The sequence below is a fragment of the Anser cygnoides genome, chromosome 4 (genome assembly GCF_040182565.1).
Source record: "Anser cygnoides isolate HZ-2024a breed goose chromosome 4, Taihu_goose_T2T_genome, whole genome shotgun sequence".
NCBI lineage: Eukaryota > Metazoa > Chordata > Aves > Anseriformes > Anatidae > Anser > Anser cygnoides.
Genome location: NC_089876.1, coordinates 35,387,090 through 35,407,500, shown reverse-complemented (window position 1 = coordinate 35,407,500; position 20,411 = coordinate 35,387,090). Strand labels below are relative to the sequence as shown.

At 40.1% G+C, this 20,411-nt stretch overlaps 1 long non-coding RNA gene across 2 annotated transcripts; it reads right to left on the bottom strand.

Annotated features, from left to right (window-relative positions):
• Positions 1 to 14,133: 14,133 nt before the first annotated feature.
• LOC125184562 (uncharacterized) lies at positions 14,134 to 16,508 on the bottom strand. 2 transcript variants are annotated; one of them, XR_007168777.2, is made up of 3 exons: positions 15,854 to 16,508; positions 15,648 to 15,733; positions 14,134 to 14,509 (listed from the first exon to the last, which is right to left on the bottom strand). It is a non-coding gene; the product is annotated as an uncharacterized lncRNA (long non-coding RNA). The 2 variants fall into 2 exon arrangements; XR_010831083.1 differs by having other exon boundaries at positions 14,134 to 14,504.
• Positions 16,509 to 20,411: the final 3,903 nt, after the last annotated feature.

The window sequence follows — 20,411 nt, the reverse complement described above, 5'->3', positions numbered from 1 at the left end:
TCCCCAGCTTGTCTTCACTCTTTGGGAGAGCTGTGCTGCTGGCAGTAAGCCCCTTCTCGTCCTCTTGAATCGAAGCTGTTGATGCCACTGATAAGGCCAACCATAAGTGTAGGCAGATGGGCAAGGAGCATGACGTTCTGTGTCCAGCTGCAGAATAAAAGTCTTTATGTCCATGCAATGTGCAAAGGGGGTACAGATGATATATCCACACAATGACAAAAACCAAACACCTTCTTGAATTACTACCAGGCTTGAACATGTTAAGACAGATCAATTACTTATAATCTTATAAACCAGGATATCTTTTTAAAATGAGTAAAGCTGTTGAGTGCCTCTGCCAGAACTGACACTCAAAAATAAGACACGGAGATTTTCCAATATTCTTCTTAGGTAATTTGTTTAAGCAAAGATTTTTCTATTTTCATCATTTAATAATTCCTTTGCCAAAGCTGTCGGAGTTGAATTTTGAATTTCAATTCAACAGGAAAAAAATGTTGGCTCATTTGACAAGACTGACTTAGTGCCTCTCATTGACTTGAAGCTATAACTACAAGTTGTGTCATAACTACCACTACTTCTGCTGAATATATAATGCCAGGCACTGGCCAATTACACATCCAAAGTTCTGTACATATCAGCATCTAATTTCTTGTTCCCAGTACAAAAGCTGAGGTAAAATCCAGATCTAATGAACTCTATAGCTAAAATTCCAATTTCTTCAGGTGGAGCTAAAAATCTCCTCCCAGATTTCCACAAACCACATGCATAAGAAGATATTTTCCATGCTGGCAAATGTATGGCTTTTCACATCTCATATTTAAACCCTCAAATAAGAACCTGCAATTTCATTCATGCCACCACATACATTAATCTCTCGCTATCTTATTTGATGTGAATTACTACTCAGATATTTTATGGCACTCTCCACTGCAGTTTCCAAACCCCTCACAAATCGTAATATTTTACCTCTGTCAAGTACAGAAGGAAACCTGCAAGTATTTAAGTGTAGATTAGATGCAGCTCTGTAAAAACTGATTAACTAACTTGGCCAGGACAGATGCAAACCACAGAAAGTCATGGGCCTGGTCCAGCAGCAAGCAAGCGTAGTGCTCAGAGTGTGCAGCAACACTGCAAACAGGACCTGGGTCTGCAGGGTCCCGGTGATTTCACAGGGCAGCCACCTCTTCTCTACCCACTTGTGTCAGTCTCGGATGCCCACCACTTTGAAAATGTGAGATGTGAGCAGCTTCGCTGGACCCATGGCAGTAACCCGTGTTCCCGTGTGTGTCAGAACTGACTCGTGGATTGCCTCCCTCCTACCCAAGGGTTTTCCTCATCTGTGCTGAAACCACACTGAGGGGAACATTAATCATTGCTTTAATTCCTTGCAAAAAGCAACAACCCTGAAATCCCAACTAACACAGATGGAAGTTTTAAAAGAACTTTATGTCTGATCCCGATCTCCTTTAGCTCCGCATCCAGCCAGTGGGAAGCCACGAATGTGCTATTTGCATTCAAGTCAGATGAAGGAGAAGTGGTTGGGGAAACCCATTCTAAAAATTCAGCATCACATGTATGGCATAATGTCAGAGCATGAAAATGCAAACAACACTGATGACTTTTTTTTTTTTTTTTTGCCTTTGACTCAGGGTGGGAAGGAGGCATTAAAGTCTCCCTGTAAAGAGGCATCAAAGAGAAGAACGTGATGACCTCAGTGAAATTGCAAATTATGCCACAAATCTCAGAAATATGACCACTGCGGATCTCACAGGAAGCCTTTTGAAAAGGGGTTTTACTGTACGTAAGAGCTGCAGATCAGGAAAGCCGAGATTAGCAATCAGAGCAGGGCTTTTAAACACCAGCCTGAGAGGTGAGTCAGGTGGCCGCTTCAGAGAGGGCAACCTGCTCTAATAAGCCGCTGCACTAATAAGGAGAAAGCTCATTTCATCCACCATTAAATATCCATTAAGGACTTTAATTCTTGCCAGCTCACTTGTGTGAAGTGCAGTCAGCGGAGATCTATGTTTATTAAACTTCACTATTCATTTTGCCCAAAATGGCCTTGTACCCTGACAGGGAAAAGCCAGCAATTCAATAAATGAATCCCATGAAAACTGTTTCCAACCATTTTCCTACTAATAACATACATGTAAATGGAAATAGGCTTTGGTTGCCTTAAGGAAGCAGATGCTTTTCAAGCTGTACTTAAAAAGACTGAATGTCAGGCTTTTCAAAGCTGCTCATGAGAGGCAGCCCCCGCCAACTTTCACAGGGTCTTGTGCTCCTAAGCATAGCTAAATGGTGTCAAAAAGTATGAGAGTGTTGTGTCTAAGCTCTTGTAAATACGTTAGATGACTGATAATAGTCCAAATCACTCTTCCCCTGCAACCCATAGGTGCAGCTTTGCATCAGAGGTGATATTGATGGTGTTGAACTATGGGGAGCCCATTGGCATTGCAGGGTGGTCCAAGCAAGGCAGCAAAAGGTTATATATTTTCAATTGTCTTTAGAAACAAGGAGTTGTACTTCTTTAAAAATAGTAATCACAAAGGGAGTCCTCAAAAAAGGCCATTAATAAATGGTCAAAATCAGTTGTTTCTTCCTCTGGTTCTAGTTGTAGCTGTCTTGGATTTCGAGGTGCTCCATGAACTGTAGCACTCAGTTAGCCATAAGCTCACCTGGGGAGAGAATAGGGCAGCTGGAACTGCAGGTCACAGGATCACAGAATCATTTGGACTGGAAAAGGCCTTCAAGACCATTGAGTCCAACTGTCAATCAAATCCAACTGAACCATGCTTTGTTCTGTGTTTCCTAGTATTGATGCTCCAGGTGCTTCTGGATTTGGTGCTGTACTTCACTTATTTTCAGCCTCATTCTTTCCTTTTGAAGCTTACATCTCAGAGACTTTTCCTTCACACTGTTCAGCTGTCCAGTAAGAAACTAGATAAATCTTCCTTGGCCACCATGAATGATCATTTGCCCATGATCCATTAGCACTTGCTATGGCAGTTAATCAATTTTTGCCTGCTAAAGCGCAGACACTCAGAACAGATGAGGAGGCTGGACCTCCTCTGGGAGAATGAATCTGGAGAAGTGGGAAGGCAAGGGTGAAACAGAAGGCTGATGTCGATGAAGTGCCTCAGATGTAAAGCAGGAACTTGGCAATTATGGTGTGTGCTACTGCCCAGCTTCACACAGCTCTTCTTCACACAATTGCAAATCTCATTCAAGCCTTTACTTTCCATCTCCAATAGTTTCTTAGGTTGAATATTTTCTTTAAAATAGAATTTGGAAATAAAAATTCCCACACGTGTTTTTTAAAAAACACCTTTACTTGTAATTTAAAACTTCTCTGTCAAATCTAGCTTGATGTGCTTTGTTTTGCAGAGTGCCATACCAAAAGAGGCTTCTGTTCTTGTTCAGCTGAAGGCTAAAGGCTGTCTTTCATGGTGTTCACAAAAACTTCAATATCCTTCTGTATAATCCATCCTCAGGGTGTTTATGTCTGATCAGACTCGGGAGGAACACAAGCCCTGTGGAACACGCAGTCCTGTTTCTTAACTTACAGGAGTTGAGATTAACGTCAGATATTTCTGGGATCTCATAGAAAATGAAACCCCTAAGACATTTCAGATTTGTCACCTTCTAATTTTGGAAAAAATACTTTACACAAACTTAGATACTGTATCTTTAATTCATATTTCCTGTCCTACATCAAAAACAACTAATTAAGTTTCTGAAAATGTTTGAAAATATCAGCACTGCTACACTTTCTTCTTCTTCTGATCAAAAAGCATGACAAATAAATCCTCTACAATAACTTTCATTTAACTACTGGCACTGCATATCACTCTACTTGCAACTGCTACCAGTTTAACAGATTTTTTCCTATGGGAGAAAGTCTAGCCAGCCTCAACTAAATATTTGGGGTTACAAGCTGTTAAGAGCACTGTATTAGATTTATTTTTATAGCCCTAAAATGATCATGGCTGCTCCTCAGCACAAACTTGGTATTAGAGCCCCTGCTTCAAAGAGCCTATAAATATAAACCATGGAAGATCAAAAGAAAACGAGTTGCCATGGTGGAGGAGGTCTCATAGACCCATACATGGCTACCTGCAGTATGGTAGTAAAATTTGTCATGGAAGAACTTATTTTGTGATAGAGCTGGTCAGAACAAGTCTGATTTTACTTTCTTATATCGAAAATATTTAACAATATAATCAACAACAACAACAAAAAAGCAACTAAAAATATTCTGAGTCATGTTGAAAAGCAACCTGGAAACACAGAATGTTCCACAATATCAATATTGTGGTCCCCATGGACCTCCAGCATTCTTTTCTTTAGTGCAAACATTTATGTGTTTTTAAATATATAGCACTAACATGAAAATGCCACTTAGATTTTCATCTAAGTCCAAACGCCTCCTAAAGATTAAAGCTTCGTTCTATAAAGAAAAATGCAGCTTCTCATAATCTTTCAAAAATGGGCAAAAAGATAGGTAATTCTAGTTATTTTCCTTGGTCTCTCAGAAAGCAGAATACAGAGACATAAACTCACTTGAGATGGGAAAAAATAAAAAAGAAAACAATAGGTTATTGTTAAAATGCTCTCTGAATTGATTAGCTTCAGAGAAGGAGACTGTGTCCATGATGATGCACTTTAGCTCTGGCACAAGTACATAGATGAAGAGGTAAAATCTACTGACCCTCTCTAAAGTAGAAGCTGGTTTTTGTCTGCTCACTTGTTTGTTGCCCTTTCTCTGTTTTAAATCCTCCTGATGTAAGATGTCAAATGCTGTTGACTTTTGCAGATTTCCTTGGAGCTGTGTATCCGCAGCTCCCAGAAGATGGCCTCCATAATTACCATTGTTGCTGTGATCAGCATATTGATCTGCAATAAAACAGCACAACATCACCTACTTGAATGTTTCTTTTATCTTTGGGTTGAAGACTTGGAGAGCTTATTTTCATGTGAGAATATATCCTTCTTTTTTTTTTTTCATGCAAACTATTGAAAATATTAACAAATTAGTAAGGTTTTATCAGAAAGCGAATTTTATACACAGCAAATATCTCAGAGATGGATCATTTTTATTTATCAGGTAAAGTGTCTAATAAATAAATCAGTCAGAGTCAAGTCCAAATGCTTTATTTAAAAAAGGAAAATGACAAACATGAGAATGCCAAATTATTTAGATTTTTTTGCAATCTTTTGCCTACCTTCTTAATGCAGCTAACACAAGCTACTTCCAAGATAGGTCTATGGCTTGCTGTAGATTAAACTACAAGGGCTAACTTTTCCTTTCATTAATATGACAACACCAACAGATTAAAGAATAGGCTGTGTTGTTCTCTTCTTAGGCACATGCGTCTGAATTCTGCACCTAGTGTTGCTCCTTTATATGCTGTATTCGTTTGCTTTTTGCTCTGGGCAGATAAGCTGAGTGCTATTAATATGCATTTCCTTGTATTAATATGTTAATATGCAATGGCTAAATGCAGATAAGTAAGGAGGTGGAATGAAAAATAGTCCTCTAGCCATCCGGATTTTCAGACATGTTCTGGTTTTCACTGTTTCTTTTTCAAGCACTTTGTTAAGATTTTGACTTTCCAAACTGATAAAAAACAGCACCTGAAGAAAAGCCAAGAAGAACATAAAATGAGGAAGGAAACCCCCACCTGCATTCATATGGGTCCCAATATCATTTGTGAGATCACAGCCATCACAGGCTTCCTTTCTGAAGTCAGATTAAGCCAAGATGTTATTACTCTACTGGGTGCTGTCTGTTTTTTAAGTAACTTTTCTTTGAAGCCCTGTTTTTCAACACTGTCACTCCACCATTGCTCTTCTGTGAATTGTATGCTGTTGCTGCAACTGGGCCAAGCACACTAACTGCTTAACCAAATTCTCCTCTTACTTCTTACATGTATATAAACTCAACACTAAAGAGTGTTGATATGCTCCTTTGGAGGGAGGGAGGGAGAAGAGTCACTGCATTGCCAGTTTTTCTTTTTCATTAGGAGGATCATATCATACAACCAATTTTCATCAGTTGCAATTAGAATAAAAAGCAGGAGTCATTTAATGGCAAGAGACAGATTATTTGCTTAGAAAATATACACAACACTGATGTCAACAGAGGTCTGTTAGCAAAGATGTGCTCCAGATTTTTAGGTGTCCTAGTCACCTGAAGCAAGCAGTGGCAAGTGTGAACTTTCCTACTTTGCCTATAAATGTGAGGGTATAACAGAGATAAAAGATATTCCAAGTTCTTTTAGAAATATCTACAGGGAGAAGTCGTGCCTTGGTCTCCTGCGGCTGTATGGTATCATGAATCACCGGGTCATTGGATAAAAGTCTGTTCTTGTTATTGTGTTCTTTGGTGTATCACAGCCTAAATTATTCCTGGCCAAAAATACCTCCAGCCACAATTGTTGACTGCATTCAGCTTAAGTCTGTGAATAGTTTGGGGGTGAAAATAAACTGCAGATTTTGGCAAACAATTTCTTTGCTTCCAAGAATTTCTTGGCTTTGTGCAGAGCAACACCACACACTGCAAACACAAAGGCTCTCTCCTGAAGCTGGAGTGGGTTTGTTGGGCAAAAGCCAATGAATTGTGTAAGCAGTATGGTGATACTAATCTCAGAGATTCGTGTGGGTATTAAGAGCTCAGTCCTCAGGAGCTCTGGGCCTTGCCCTGTTCATGTAACAAGGTTTGACCTGTTTGCCTCCAGAAATGATAGGCAGAAAATGCAAAATTTACCTAGACTCAGGATAATTCTTCTGAATCAACTAAAGGTATACATTTAAAATGCTCGAGTTAAGTTTAGTTAGGTGCACAGACTTGTGGTACAGCAATGCTAATTTAATACTAATCACCCTTACTAAGATTCACTTTGATTCATTTTTTGCATAGAGATAATATAACTTTGAAGAAAGAAGAAAATGTACCTGAATTTTAAATGAAGCTATCCACTTGTGTTTCAGCACAGTTTAACCTGTACAGATACATTTTCATTCAGATTAACTCTCATGAGAGTCCCGAAGTAGATAAGAAGGCTGTTACTTTCTTGAGGGCTTGTTTTGGGGAACACACTAGTTTTGAGTAACAGATATATTTTATATGTGACCTCAGCATGCAAAGATTTGTACTCAAGTTTCAACACAGTTAATATTACTAAATTGATCTGCTCTACTACCCAGAATGTATCATTTTTGTATTGCTGTGTTATGGCTGGCTGTAAGCAAAGCACAAGACCCACGGTCCTCCAGAAAAAGCCCACATGGGGAACAGTCCTCTCTTTTCTAACAGTTAAAAATGTCTCCTTGCACACATTTTACAGCCCTTTGTCTCCTGCTCTTAGCAATCACATTTTGGTGCAAATAGTAAATTTGACACAGAAAGCAAAATAAGAAAGAGGGAAATAAAGGGAAAGGATGGCACAAAGAGGCTTATAGAAGAGAATACTTTTTTTTTTTTTCAAGGAACTTGAAGAAGATCCACCAAGTCCAGCTCTTAGAGACTGAGATCACTATTCGGTGTTTCTGTTTAGCAGAAAAGAGAAATGACATTGTTTTAATTTATAACTAAATATCGTAAATCAGAAGTCTCTGTTTCATCTCCTTTTGCTGTCATGACAATTGTAGCTTTCCATTTACTTACATGTCACTATCCCTTATTCTTCACAACTCAATTTGCTTTTGTCAAGGCATAACAAATGTCGTTGACTAAGCATGTAAGAGATGAAAAAGAAATCAACAACTACAGGGGAAAAAAAAAGTATGAGATTCTGATTAAAGCTCAAGAACCAAGGATATACAGAACCAGTTACACAGATTGTATAATATCACCTTTCATTTGAAATGCTGGCTAGCTATTTTCTTGTACTATTCTTCATAAATTATTAGTAATAAAAATTATTACCTAAAAAAATCTCAGCATAAATAAAGAAAATACTATATTTCTAGAAGAAAAAAAAAAGGGGGGGGGGATAGGGGAGTATTTTACTTTGTTTCAGAGAAATGTGTTCAGAGACTCAGAATGCAAATCATTATGCAACTGTACCTTAGTTTCCCTTACCACTGTAAGAACAGCATGTTTGTTTGTTTTCTGAAGTATGTGCTGCTTATCAGCCTCCATCAATTTCCTAGAGTGGCAACAATCTAAGAATGTCAGATGTACCTATATAGAGAATCTAGCACATCAAGATTATAATAGGGGTTTGAAACAGCCTTTGTATTAGTTAATTAGATTGCATGTAGCATGGTAATGAGGTCACAGGGACTCTTTTGATGACCTTTTTTATAAATAGCCATTAATTAATGTATAATTAATCTTCACATTCATCAGAGACATTGCATTTGAGCTGTACATGAAAACAAAATTAGAAAACATCATATTCTGTGATGTAAATGATTGTTGATTAAATGGCTACTGTATCTAGATGATTCCCAAATCATCAAACTAATAGACTATGAAGGTAATCAGATAACAACGATTTGTACAGTATTATAGTTTGCTCTGTGCACACGTGTCTGATGACTACAAGCTAAATCATAAGGCAGCTGCGTGAACACAATGCAGACCCGTCAAGATATCCTAAAACAGCATCCCTTGTTTACAAACTCAGGGTCTTACCTCTGCTAAAGTTTGGATTTCATGAGGAGGAAAAAAAAGAAACATTTTCTACTATAAGCAACTATTTAACGTCACGTGGACATTTAATCAGATCCTCAGAGTCACTGGAAATATTCCTTAGTGACAGAACATGTAATTTATTGTAAGAGCAAGGTAAAATACCTCTGGATCCAGGGATTTTGACTGCCATGCTCTCCCATCCCCTCCCTCCAGTAATTGCTGACTCTTGTAGCCCCTAGATCAAGCAGCTGTGACGCCCTCCTAATACGGCTACACAAACTGGGGCTCTTTTTTTTTTTTTCATTTCATTTTATCTTCAAAAACTCTTGTCAAGCTTTGGTGGCAATACTGAAGAAAATAGATTCCCCTGTGTTTCTCTTCTCTTTGCCCTCAATCCCTCCTCCCTCAGCATAGCAGAAAGAATAAATATTAGCAGAGCCTAATGGCCAGCAGCTCTGGAAGTGTGGATTTAAAATATGAGATTAATTCAGTAAAATGACTTTAAAAGTGGTACATCTTGACCAATATTATTAATGAAGAAAACATCATGCTTTCTTGCTTCACAGATGAGGAGATAACTCTTAATGAGAAGCTATATACTAGGACTTAATACGGGGAGCTGGCAAGAAGGAAACTGTTGGCTTACGAGATACTCAGTGTTGTAATATTCACAAGTAGCCATACTGATCAGAGAGGAGATGACTAAAATTTCTACGGGATCTTATCCTTTATGTATTTGCCACAAGCATATGAAATGGTAGTAGCATAAAGAGCTACAGTAGAGTAGAGACAGTGAGAAAATCAGTACTGATTGGAAGAGACAGGGAAGAGGTGAAGAAGGAGAAGGAGAAGGAGAAGGAGAAGGAGAAGGAGGAGAAGGAGAAGGAGAAGGAGAAGGAGAAGGAGAAGGAGAAGGAGAAGGAGAAGGAGAAGGAGAAGGAGAAGGAGAAGGAGAAGGAGAAGGAGAAGGAGAAGGAGAAAGAAGGAGAAGGAGAAGGAGAAGGAGAAGGAGAAGGAGAAGGAGAAGGAGAAGGAGAAGGAGAAGGAGAAGGAGAAGGAGAAGGAGAAGGAGAAGGAGAAGGAGAAGGAGAAGGAGAAGGAGAAGGAGAAGGAGAAGGAGAAGGAGAAGGAGAAGGAGAAGGAGAAGGAGAAGGAGAAGGAGAAGGAGAAGGAGAAGGAGAAGGAGAAGGAGAAGGAGAAGGAGAAGGAGAAGGAGAAGGAGAAGGAGAAGGAGAAGGAGAAGGAGAAGGAGAAGGAGAAAGAGAAAAGTCATGTCCCTTCTCTGGTCCCCTCATGAAGTCAGCAGTCCAAAACTGTCCTAGTACTTGAGGAAGAGCAGGAGAACAAGGCATCACAGAGGGCAGGCAGTACAGCCACTGCAATTGGAGTGGCAGTGACTAGGAGCCAAGCTCCCTGGAGACACCTGAAAGCAAACAGCTCAAGAAGAGATGGTGATAAAACCAGCGGCTTCCCTCAATCATGCTGCTTCTTGCTCGACTTTGCTCCTGTAACGATATGTGACCGGGATTGTCTCTTGTTCTTGGGTGCCTCTTAGCTTCCCATTCTTACTTGTGCTGAAATGTGAGGGTAGAAAGTTTTGGTGGAGATCTGCTAGGGGGTCTGTTGGTGCTACTAGGTAAGAGTCTCCTTAAATCTTAACAAGTACTGTCACAGAGAATCTGCCTATAGAGTATGGCTGCACTGCCAAGTCCTCCATTTGCAATGGCTCTGATTCCAGCTCAGACGCACATTTTTTGAAAAATCACTCCCAGATCACTATAATCCAAGTAATCATTTCTGCATGGTCATAAGAGAATATTAAAAAATGTTCTATATGTCGAGGCTTGACCATTTCTAGAAAATGGTTGTAAAAATAGTGCTTTATTGATTCTAAATGATTTCCAGATCAAAATTGTTCAATTTTCAAATTAAAGCCTCAATCTGCAAGCGTTTATAAGTAGCAGCCTTCTTCATGTCAATAGCTTTATTGAATTCATGTTACGAATTGAGAAAATGAAACCAAGTCCCCTCAGCTTTGCATACTCAAGCTAGGACTCAAATTGTGTTCTGTCTTGCATTATACAAATTACAGAACTGGATTTTCATTAGCACCAGGGCTAATCAAAGACATTTGATCCAAACTGTTTTGACAGAAGATTGGCTACTTGACAAAATTAACATTTTCATGAGAATGCTTTCCAAAAAAAGAGGACTTTTTTCGCTAAAAAGTTCTCTCCTTTCTTGTTCCCTCCCACAGTTTTAGACACACGTATACATATATATCAGGGATTCAGAGATGCCACCATAAATTTGAAGTGCTCTTTACATTGAGGTTCCTGTGCCACACCACCTCCCCTGTGTTGATCTGATCTTCCAAATTAGAGGGCAGATGAGGATGCTTCACAGGAAACAGCATCCAGGCAGAAATCCAGGGATTAAAAAAAAAAAAAAAAAGTAACAGACTCCTGTTCTTCATTTTCCATTAAATACTGCTACAGTTTTCTGATTCCATTTTATTGGTATTTGAAAGTATTTGGGTCTCTGAGAAGTTAAATATTTCTTTGAAATATGTTCCTCTGTTTCAGATTAGATATCACGCAATGTTTTCTTGTAATTGGTAAATCATATGAAAAAGAACTTACTGGAGCATAGCTATTGCCCTGGAAAATAGAAATTAAAAAATACTTTAAAATAGTGCCAAGTTGTTTGATCCCTTACATAGAAAACTGAAAACACAGAGAAAAAAATAATAATTCTGGGTTTACAATCAAGAGTAACATTTGAAAATGTCCTTTCAGCTAATGTTGAACGTGTATTTTAAAAAATCCGTTAATATCATTTACTGTCATAATTATAAGTATCCTTTGGATTTGAATGGAAATAAAAAATGAGATCAATACTAACAGCAAAATGCAAGACCAAGACATGTCTGAAAGTAATACTCATGTCTGTTTTTGAGTAAAAATCAGTATATCTGGCAGAAAATACAATGGTGATCATGCAAAAACTTGACCTCATTGTTTAAATATTGAAAAGAAAAATAAACAGCTAAAATTGGGAAGCTCTTTGTATATGTAATGAAATCAGACTTTTCATTAGTGAAATGTTCAATTTTACGTTAACATATATTTTGGACAACTTACTTTACAGCTCCTCCAGTCAATGTGAGGGTCTCAAGAACCAGGGCGTGCTTGGATGCAGAGCATTACGTGCTCTGGCAGGATGAGGTGCCCTGATGAGGGAGACTGAGGTTTCCATCCATCACTGCTTTTTCTTCTGCAATGAATGTGATTCAAGGCATAGTACATTTGAGTAAGAACATTGTCCTTCATTACCATTTCCCTTTGCTGTTACCTCTGCCAAGTGACAGGAGAGATAAGTTTTCACACAAAAGAGGAAAATGAATGCACTTTCAGCACAGACATGCATTTCAAATTGGCAGTGTGCTTTCCCTAATGCACACAACGTTATTCCTCAAACAGAGGCATTCAACAAACTGTGAGGTGTTTGCGTTTGATTATACTGCTGAAGGTTGAAATATAAAACATGAGCCAGGATTTCAAAACATGGTAGCTGTGGCCTGGCTGAAAATGTGTTCCTCAGCTGCTCTTTGGGCTGGAAATGACCCAGTTGTTACAGCATGAAGCTTAGTGCTGGCTAATTTACGCAATTTCTCTGAATAGTAAAAAGATCTGTGCATTTTTATACAAATAAAGTTATTAATGTCGTAGTATGGAGGGTATCAAGAATACAGAAATCAAATTGGATGCTGGCATTCCACTATTCATGCAGATAAAACACACATTTGAAGACAGACACTAAACTCAAATGTTGGCTAGGATTATTTCTGTACATTTCTGTACATTTTGATCCTTTCCTTACATTTGCTGTAGAAAAAGTACTTAAAAAAAAAAGAAAAAAAACAACAACAACAATAACAAAAACCCATACCAAGCTCGTTGAGCTACCTGGATGAGAGGCACTGTATGGTTAATAAGTGCTAGGCGTGTGATATATTCTTAATACTCCTTTAAGAGTTCTCTGCATAGACATAATAGGAAAACCCATTGCTGCTTTTATCAGGAGAGAATCCAAAAGCTCCCACTAAGGTCAAAGCTAAGAATACACACTGCTCATTGGTGAAGGTAACGTTATCCACACATCCTTGATTTTTATAACTGGCACTGTGATATTAAATTTAACATAAGCATTATTTCAGAGTCGGCTGCAAAATAGGTGGATAGAAAGGGGCAAGGAGTTATGATGGTAAATCCTGGCTCATTTCCCTCTCCTTGGTAACAGTCTGAGAGCAGAGATTATGGGAATGAGAGGAAAAGTGGAGGATTCAGCTGATAATTCTCTTATTTGCATAATGAGTCTCAAGTCCAATATCACACAGTGTGGTCTCAGCTCTCACTTTCACTCATCCTTTACCTACTCTTTATTTCTTCAGTTCCTGAAGCTAACCCCCTTATTAATGTGGAAGGATGCAATTTAGAAAAGTACAGTTTAATTTGCTTCTTTCCTTCTTCACAGATCCAACATTCAAGCATGAAACAAAGCTCTACCAACCTAAAAACAATTTATTCTGCATTAAATGACTTTTATTGCATGACTTTAGCGCTGAAGGTTTGCTTTTCTGCTGAAGGATATTAATGATTAAGAGCAAAGAGGCACTTTGAGGGTTCACACTGTCTCAGGCTGCAATAGCCAACACACAAAGTGAGGGACATACTACACATGTAGGCTCTTAAAACACTGCATTTGCTACCACTTGTGGTAAACTTGCATGCAAGAGAGAAGAAAGGACAATTGTCCTTTGGTGGGTGGATACAAGGAAAACAGCCCCACGCTGTCAATCGTACTGTAACAGTTGTGAAGATGCTTTCTAATGCTGTGTTTATGCTCCAGAGGTTCCCTTCTGCAAGGACTACTGCCCACATGGAGAAGGTCCCAACATGGAGCTCGTGGGGTCCCTGTCTATGATGGAGGAGCCTTGGGGGACAAGCAAGGGTAGATGAGCAGCGAAGAGATTGTGGCACCATTGGGCAAGCTCAGTGACCTGGTTACTTATGGGGTCAGTGGGAGGAAGGGTTGGAGAACCAGGCCTGAAGGAGCCCTTTCTGCTCGGCCGCTGCCTGCCTCCTCTCCCAGCTGGGACAGGCCCTGCCTCCCTGAGTAACACGGTTTGAAAGCAGCGCTGTGGAAGGTATGGTGCCTCATGCCATGACCAGGAACCAGAGGTTACAGGGTTGACAGCATTTCAGGATAGTGCTCTGAACCACTGGCAGCATCAGATCGGAGCTAAGCCCAGTCTGGTCCTGGCAGACATTTGGAAACAAGAAATCATGTGCGCTCAGCCAGGCTCATCATGAACACCGCTAGATATTTCAAATGTGATGATTTCCTGCTTCTGAAATGTCACTTAGATGCCAGGAAACTGCTCTGTGAGAGAATGGGTGCTTGAAGGTATTGAAAGACAATTTTGTGTGCTGAAGTGCTGGTCATTCATCTGCTGAAAGTGAGGTTCTTTGGGGAGCACCCTAAAACTAAATCATCTTAAAAATAACAAATTCTCAATGCAAGAAAAAAAAAAAACAGACCAATTTTTTTGAAAGATCTGGGATAAAACAGACTCAAAAAACTACCTGTGTATTTATTTCATTTCATTTATTTCATTTATTTCATAGTCTTCTTTCATCCTGACTCTATGCCGGGATGAGTCCCAAGCCTGCATTTTTCTTTCTTCCCCATTGTGGTTTCTGTGGTGCAGCTGTGGGATGCTGGAGCTGGACAAAGGAGCAGAGGCTGAGGATATTGATACAGACCCGAATTTAGCTTCTATTCTAATGCAGCATTTCTTTCCTCAATAAAACAAACAAACAAACAAATAAATAAATAAACAACAAACAAACAACAACAACAACAACAATAATAATAATAATAATAAAAAGGATGCAAATAATACTAAATAATAGAGATTAAAAAAAAAAAAAGCAAACTTATTTGCTCTTATCCTACAGTTCTTTTATCCAGCTTTTCTGAAAGGACCTTCATATTCCATCATTTTCCAATGGTAGATATGCTTGTGTTGCCTTTTATTTTATTACCCAAGGGGCTGTAGTGTAAAATGCAATTTTCCTACTTGGATTCCAACCATACCTGCCACGCATAATAAAAAACACGCATTCATTTCAAAAAAAATAAATCATTTTCCTTTTGGAGGCATATTGTTATAGATGGCTGAATCTGCAGTGTTTCTGATTAGCCTAAAATGAAAAGGAAAGGGAAAGAAAGAAAAATTTTCTCCCTCTGGATGTCTGCTCACAGTGTTACACCAGCTTCTGGGAAGGAGGATTGCCTGTTTATGTAGGGTATTGCTTGTTAGCCATGTGTATCCCACAATTAAGCGTGAGACAATCGCTCCAATGTCTGAAGGCCCAGGAGGAACGTACGCACGCAGATGCGTTCTGCTCTGCTAATGTGCTGGCCAGCAGCATCCTGCAGCTGCTCGCAGCCTTCCCCCCTCCTTGCTGGCTGATTCCAAGGGCCGGCGCTGCTCGGTGGGCTCAGCAGGGACAAAGGCACAAACCCAGTGCCGGAACCCCTTTCTAAGCAGGGAGACGACAGGGATGCCGGTCTCATTTGGCACCCATGGGAACAGAGCCGTCCTACCACGCTCACATTGGAGCGGTATGATTCTGATTGATGCTTAATGCCTTAATTTCCATGCAGGTCAATGGGATCTGGGCTTGCCCAGCACCCCGGAGGAGTAGGTACTGATTACCAAGCAGGCAGTGGAGCAGCAAAAAGCACTGAACACAGGAAAGCCAGCTGTGATGCCATCCAGAAAATGAAGACGCTGTCATGATAGCTCACAGGAAATCATTAGCCACTGTGTTTTATAAAGTAATGGCAGTGTATACTGGTCCCTGCAGTTCGTGCTTGCTTCTCCACTAAATATAACACAGGTTCATAACAGGTAAGGCGAATATTCCAGCACCTCTGAAATCTTCATTAACAATGGATACTCTGTAGATTCTCTGTCCTTGGCTTGCCTATCTCTGGGCACACAGCCAGCCTGAGAGCCTAGAAAATCAGTAGAGTCCGTATGAAGATATTTGTGACTAAAGGCCAAGAAGAGATCCCGTATACATCTGCAATATCTGCTTAAGGCTGCCATTCCTTCTCCCAGATCTTAATCCAAACCTCACTGAAGCCAAGCAAATGACGGCTTTGGCTTTCCCTGGGATTCAGATATGTCCCTAAGCCATCTGACTGCATAAAGCCCCTACTATTGCAAAGGTTCCAGGGAAGGGCTCACATTACTTATCATATCTGCTAGGTTTTCATATGGCTGGGCTGCTTCAGGGATAACATATCAGCAAATGCTCATTTTGAACATGCTTGCTATTCTTCCTCTCTGTCAGAGTTGTAATACGAAGTGAGGTTAGCTGTGTCTGTTTAACTAGAGTCAAAATAGAACCACAGCATGTAACAAACATAAATTTGCAGAAGGTGGGAGTTGTGTGTGATTCGGCAAGAAAAATACCTCCTGGGACTCCTACTGTCTTATCAAGTGATCTTAACGTTATAGTGGCACTGTTAATTTTGGATACCATGCTTCTTTTGACTGAATAAATAGCTCAGTAAATAAGCACAGAATTACATTAGTCATTCATTCAGATCTACAGTTTAATTCAGTATATAAAGTAAGATTTGATTTTTCTTCCATCCTGTAGGGGAAGAAAACATTTGAGCAAAATGTGTTCAAGTATTCCACTAAAATTCTCCCAAAATTATTCAATCAGAATCCAGACTTCTGGATACACTTACACCTAATGCCCACAAATAAAGCTCCGACACAAGCTGTACAAGATGATTAACCTCATGTTAAATAAATAAATAAATAAATAAATAAATAATCAAACCAAACAAACAAAAACACCAACTAGGAAACTTGACTATTATTGTCTTTTCCTCTTGCCATCTGTTCCTTCTGTTCCTGATTGCCTTTGTTAGAACATCTATAGGACTACAAGTGCATTTTGTAGCCATCCTACCAGTGATATGATTTGTATTTACAGTAAAGAAAGCAGTAGCAGACCTCACAGGAGTGACCTTCATTCACAGCTACTGCTCACAGAGGCTTTTCTGAATGTGATCTGTCACCTACCACCTCATCTGCAGAGCTCTGGGAAGGAAGAGCATCGACTAAGCTGTAGCTCATTTATCCCTGTGTTCTCTCATCCTTCAAAGGAAGGTGCCACAAAGCAGAAGGAATGAGGGAACCCTTTCATCAACTCATCAACCTTTCTCAGTCTTTCTCTGCCTCTGTCACCAGCTTAATGTTAAAACTTACGCATATAACGGAAGAATATTTAGTTGGGTTACTTGGCATTTGAATTAGCAGGGTTACCTTCACAGTACCAAATCAGACATTTCCAGGGTGATATATTAAAATTCTTATGAGAACACAGGCAGAAGCACTAATAGTGTGTACATCATTAACTTCAAGCTGATAAAACATTAACTGCTTAATTCCTGCCAAAAACACTAGATATGTCTTCCAGCACTATGTTAATGTTTGAAGATTACCCATCAGGAACTGACAGTAGTTTAAGTTTGGTTAAATTGTTTCAGCATTTGTGCAGTTTGGAGTACTTACTGGACATATATAAAGAAGCAAACCATTCAAACAAAATGGAAGGTTTCAGAAATTGTATTAGCTTGTATTTTCCTTGGTTATTAGAATTTATGGCTTTTTAGCTCAAACATTTTCAGACCCTCCAATCTATCAAGTTTCAGAAAGTCTAAGGAAGGGGAACAATGCAAGAAGGCATGGGCTGGAGTGCCTGGGAAGAATTTTGACAAGAAAAGTTGGGGTATGGTAAAGAAGGTGTGCAATCCCACAGAGTTTTCCATATTTTTTTTATGGTTTAACTTTAATAAATGTTCCCTTATGGCCCACTGGATGGCTCTGTGATCATTTAGTCACAGAGCAAGGCTGGATGGAGCCAGTGTAAATAGTGTAAATCAGGAATAATTTTGCTTTTGTCAGTAGAACTGCAGAGATGTCAAATTTATCTGTGTAGGACCAGAATTAGCCTCTTGAGCACACTTTTAGTGTCCTTGTACTCATCTATTGGTCAAAGTCAGTGGCACTTCCCCAGGCAATTCAGAGTGTTGAAGGGCCAAGATTTTTCCTTGCTTTTATTTGGGATTTTATTCTCTTAAACAGATCAGGAGAGGAGGAAGATAGGGAGTACAGCTCTTTCAAACTTTGTCTTCTGGAAACAGACAGAGCTAAAGGCTTGAGATTTTAGGTCCACATCATTTGGAGGTAAAAAATATCAACCTATTATCTTTTGGCAACTGTTACTGCAGAGATAAAAATTACCCTGCTACTTCTAGGAACAGGGAGAACAAAAAGAAATCAGTGACATTCTCCCCAGCTGTTGACAATTGGACGTTAAGTAGAATCCTGAGGCTTAGAGAACTTGGCTTTGTTGAAAACATCCAGTGAAACAGAGAGAGGTATAAGACATTTCATCGTGACAACATGAGAGCTTCTTGTGACAACTTCATCAAAAAGTCTTAAAAGGAGGAAAAATATTCATGTACAGATAATTTTATAAAAGTCACATAGATCTCAAGAAAAATCAACCAAGAATCATCTTTTTCCATATTCATCGCTATGATCTTTTTAGCCACAGGACGAAAAGCAGTATCTTGGCTAGGTTTCATGCATAAAACTTTTGAGCCAGATTCTGTGGCACCTGTTAGCTGTCATTTTTTCTTCAGGATAGTTCCATAATATGACCTTATACTGGGAGAAGTCTATTTTACCTTTATAAACTAGGAAATCCTGAGGGAAAAAATAATAATAATAATCTTCTTCGTTCTTTATAAATCTTTGAATAGTTTACTTGTATATATAATCCGTCCTTTCAATATTTATTGGAATTTGTGATCTGGGACAAATTCAATAGCTCTTTAATTCCCTTTCTGAGAATAAAGATACTGCTTGACGAGGAAAATTCTGCCTGCCTGAAGACGTATTCATACAGGCATGCACCTTGTGTGCCACCAGGTCCCAAAACAGTAGTGGCTGAACTGAGGTGGGGAATTAAATTGGAGCACTTTGGGGAAATGTGTTCATTACTTTTTCCTCCTCATGCACAGCATGGGAATGACTGGTGAGGTAACACATGCCACAGCCTGCACAGGCTGAGTAAAGCAAAGCTAACATTTACCTCACGGATATCCTCAAATCAACAACGGCACATTTATCAGGGGGTATCCAGAAAAAGTTTTATTAATCACTCAACCAAACCTCCATCCACACTGCCTGGATTTCCTAGACAGGCTTAAAAGGGAGGATGAAAGGGGGAAAAGTGTTAAATCCCGCAGTCAAGGGCCAGCAGTAAGGCAGTGCTTTGCCATTAACCTCACTGAGCACTGTGCCAGGACATCCCTTGACTGCATTCCCAGAGGATAACTAATGCTGGGAGGACCCAGGGGGCATCTGCTCTGACTCCTGGCTACAGCCACTCATGGGGGGATGCACCAGGCACCCACCCACCCATGGCACCCATCAGGTCCCCAGCCAGATGCCAGGGGCCAGGACACCAAGGAAGTCCCCATATCTGGGTTAATCACCAAATGCAGCTGTGCTACCAGCTCTTTGGTGTGCCCGTGGGAGACACAGTGCCCCCCAGGCTGCTCTGACTTCAGGGGAGCTCCCTGCCCGCCCAGGGAAATGGGGACCTCTGGAGGTGGGCAAGAAACTGCCACCAAGACTGCACAGCAAAACACAGGTGAATTCTCCAGTGTTCTGGTTGTCAAATAACAAAAATTAAAATATGCATATATATACCTAGATTTGCAAATATACTATCCATATATCTAAAGCTATGACCATAGATCTGTATTCTACCTCTGTATCTCACCCATCCACATCTGCATACACATACCTCTTGGGTTTAGGCTTAAAGAGTTTAAATTGCACCTAAAGGACAAGGCAGGTACCTTGTTGCTTTTCAGATGCTGACACCCAGTTCCTTGCATCAGGAATTTCACCAAGTAACTGCTTCTATTCCCGACATCAAATTTAGTTTGTGTTTGCCTGTATTCGGTAAGGCTCTGATGGGCAATTGTACTTGCCCCACCGAGTAATATACACAGTTCAGTTCAAGCATGTAATTAATGGCTGCTGCTTAAAAGCTGTATTTCATTTGATTTATAGCACATGACATTCTTTTTCAGCCCCACTTGTTAATTGGCCCTATTAGTAGCCCTTTCTTCCTTCATCTCTTTCTTTAGCTACGTACAAGGGTTTCCTGATTTTGGGGGGCAAAGGGACAAAGCGAAGGCCTTGCAAAATTAGCTGCAGGTTAATTGTCTGCTTGTCTTGATTAGCAGGGTCACAGTTCTGCTGGCAGCCTCAGTTGCTGCCGTGCTGCCAGGGTGGAGTTCATTTCAGTGCAGGGCTGTGGCACGTTGCTGGTGGGGGTGATGCAAGGGAGAGGCAAAGAGAAGAAGCCTGGGGCTCTGGGGCAGAAAGTGCTGGTGGGTTATCCCTCGCTGGCTCCGATCCGCCCTGCTGCAGCTCCCCTGGCACCTCACCTGAGTGGTGGATACATCCCAGCTGCTTGCAGGGCCACACAGCCTGAGAAATATCCTCTAGCCGCAGCAAAGATCAAGCTGGAATGGAAAAGCAGAAATAAATATTTGGGAGAGCCCTTCGTCTGCACTCCTGAGTCAG